The sequence below is a fragment of the Microtus ochrogaster genome, linkage group LG1, assembly GCF_000317375.1.
Source record: "Microtus ochrogaster isolate Prairie Vole_2 linkage group LG1, MicOch1.0, whole genome shotgun sequence".
NCBI classification, from domain to species: domain Eukaryota; kingdom Metazoa; phylum Chordata; class Mammalia; order Rodentia; family Cricetidae; genus Microtus; species Microtus ochrogaster.
In genome coordinates, this window is record NC_022027.1 from 22,254,280 (window position 1) to 22,257,494 (window position 3,215).

The following is a 3,215-nucleotide window of genomic DNA, read 5'->3' on the forward strand; positions in this document are numbered from 1 at the left end:
AGTGCTGGGATTAAAGGCGTGCGCCACCACCGCCCGGCTGAAATGCAACTTTTCAATTCAGTCTCATGACTGACACTCTCTTAGATATTCAGTACCACCACATCTGCCGCCAGCCAGTGCAATGAGTCTTTTTCTATCCCACCAGGCAGCTCCCAAATAATAACACGGAGACTTATTAATTATGAAACATCGGTCTATAGCTTAGGCTTGTTCCTAACTAGCTCTTATAACTTAAATTAACCCATTTGTATTAATCTGCGTTCTACTATGTTTCTTTCTCTCTCCCTGGAAATCCCACCTATACCTCCTGCCTAGCTATTAGCCGATCAGCTTTTTATTACACCAATCATATCTTCACACAGTTTACGAGGAGCCCACAACACCAAGAGTGCAACTATTTGTGTAGCAACCACCAGAACCACTGCTCCACTGGCTAAGTATGGGCTCTGCAGAATGACAGGCATTGTCTTAAAGTCAGGCTAGGCAACTTTCTAGTGTTTCAAGACTTTGGGAAAGTCCTTGACACCTCTAAACAAATGTGAGCCTGTTCCACCTTGACTGGAAGTCAGACTATGAGCTTGTTTTTGCTCTTTCAAAGTTGTTGAAAACAGGTGTAGCTACACACCCTGACCTGGTTACTTGGTGTTTTGGACATAAGATGGATCCACTACACCCTGAGCAAAGGTTAGAGAATTCAAATATACTCCTGTGCTCCTTCACTTAAAATGGGAGGTTTGACATAGGGAGTGGCTGCCTATAGAATAGTTGGTCTAGGGTGTATTCACTGCATATCCTGCCCAAGATGTCATACTTTACTCAGGAAATGATGGCTTCATGTCTCAAGTACTGAAGCAAGTAACTGTTCTGGTTATCCTTTGTGTCAGTTAAAGCAGTCTTCTGCTTTCTTATGCCCCTTTTGTACTAGGGTATAAAAGTGAATGACCTCATGCTCCTACCCTGTTGAGGCTGGTCTTAATAATCTTCAACAGCATCATTTAGACATTGGAACAGTGGATAGCTGATGCCAGGCATGATGGCACATGCCCTTAATTCCAGCACTTGGATGGCAGAGGCAGGTGGATCTCTGAGTTTGAGGCCAGCCGGCTTTATAAAGTGAATTTCAGGACAGCTAGGACTACACAGAAAGATCCTACCATAAAAAAAAGTAAATAGTCCATAATTATACCCTATCTAACCACTAGAGGTTGAGACAGGAGGATTTCTGTGAGTTCAGGTCATCTGTTCTTGTGTGAAAAAGCTAGTTAAATCCGATTTATGGGGCAAGCAAAGAGCATCCCAGACACTAGGTCTGAGATGGCAACTGTCCTCTCAGCAGACCTTACAGCATGCTGGCTATAACTTACCTAGAAAAAGAAACACCTCCTAAAGATGCCCAGCAGGAGTGTGAGGCTGCTCAGGGCATACTGTTTCTTCTGAGTGCTTAGCAGCCTACTTTGGCAATTGAGTCATTTCCTACTGTTACTTATCAGTTGTGAGTCTTGTACTCTCCCTGGACAGGAGCTTGTGGGGGGGGGGCAAGGGAGAAGCCCTTCTTGTCTTGTTATGGGGGCTCCTGATACTGCAGTTCTAGAGGCTGGCCTGGCCAAACCAGCAGCTCAGAATACCAAGACCCAAGGCCTTCTGGCTTCTGATACTAGACCTCTGCTGCAGCCACTTAGGTTGCAGCCTCTGCTCTGGGCTTTAACCTGGTGGTGCTTGGCAGGTACTGTAGGATTCTGGCAGCAATGGGCTGAGATGGCGAAGCAGCAAGAGGCAGCGGGCAGTGCCTCAAGTGTGACAGCTATCAAACGCTGGGTGCTGGACCCGAGACCTCACAGTGTCTGGTATTGGGGCTTTCGGGCAGGCATTCCTCCTCCTCAGCTCTTCTCAGTGCTCTTTCCTCAGCTCAGCTCTTTGCCCTCTTCTGACTCTCCATTCTCTCTCTTCCTGCCTCAGATACCTCTGCTCCCCATTGTCTCTGCCCAGCTCGTCTTCGGACCACTTGAGCTGCGTCTCATCGCTGCCACTCCTTCGGTCTCCCCCTATAACATCTCATCTGCTGCTGGGTCTGCCATCCTGTCTCCCTTACCAGCTCAGCCCACTCCACTAATGATAAAGATCAAAAGAAGGCAAGAAAAATCTAGACAAGTCTCTTATGGCAAGGAGAATGTCAATCCTGGCATCACCCCTCATGCGGGTAAAGGACCACATCTGTACTAACCTGGTAAGAGTTAAGGACACTGCATGACCAGCAAGGAGTACTCTCCTTCTGGTCTGTATGGTGATGGCTACAGGGTTGTTAGAGTTCCCAGAGGCTTGTGATGGCAAAAAAGAGTGTAGTGAGTAAAAGTGGCTGTTGCCGAGCCTGACAACCTGAGTTCAATCCGTGGAGCCACACGGTGTAGGGAGAAAACCAACTTCTCCAGGCTGTCCTCTGAGTTCACACTGTAGTATGTGTGTACCTGCGCATGCAGGAGGGAACTTGTGAAGCAAGTTTACGGTCTACAGTGGACCCCCATCTTCAGCAAAGATTTATATTTTGTCATTGGGGGGGGGAAGCGTGTTGATGGGGGTCTCTCTTTCTCTTTCTCTGTGAAGCCTTGAGTGTCCTGGAACTTGCTCTATATATCAGGCTGGCCTTGAACTCACAGAGGTCTGCCTGCCTCTGCCTCAAGAGTGCTGGGATTAAAGACATGCGGCACACACACACAACTCTCAATCTTATGTTTGAAAATAGTTTTTAATCTTTAAAAAAGATGAAGAGAATGAAGAAACATCAAACTCCAGCCTCCACACACGTGTGCTCTCACTCACATACACAGCTGAAATACAGACCTAAATAATTTAAAAGAATAAGGGTTTCTCTGTACACAGATCAGCCCTGGCTGATGGAAACTCACTTTGTAGATCAGGCTGGTTTATGAACTACAGCGTCAGATCTGCCTGACTCTGCCTCCCATGTGCTGGGATTAAAGGCAAGCACCACCAGCGCCCAGTTCAGCCTTCTTTTTTCTAAAGAATACTCTCAACAGCTTAACAGGCTGTTATGTCTAGACTGAGCTTTGGTCTGGCCTCTTTCCATTTATACAGTAACTAACACTATATGTGATACAATGAAGACATACTTCAGTTGAAAGGGACTCACTGTCTATCTATTCTCATCTACCTTTTTTTTTAAACATTTATTTATTATGTATACAATATTCTGTTTGTGT

At 46.1% G+C, this 3,215-nt stretch overlaps 1 protein-coding gene across 1 annotated transcript in view; it reads right to left on the reverse strand.

Moving 5' to 3' along the window:
* The window catches only part of Smim14 (small integral membrane protein 14), a 48,004-nt gene that overhangs the window by 18,004 nt on the left and 26,785 nt on the right, over nt 1–3,215 (reverse strand). The gene's annotated exons all lie outside the window — the stretch shown is intronic.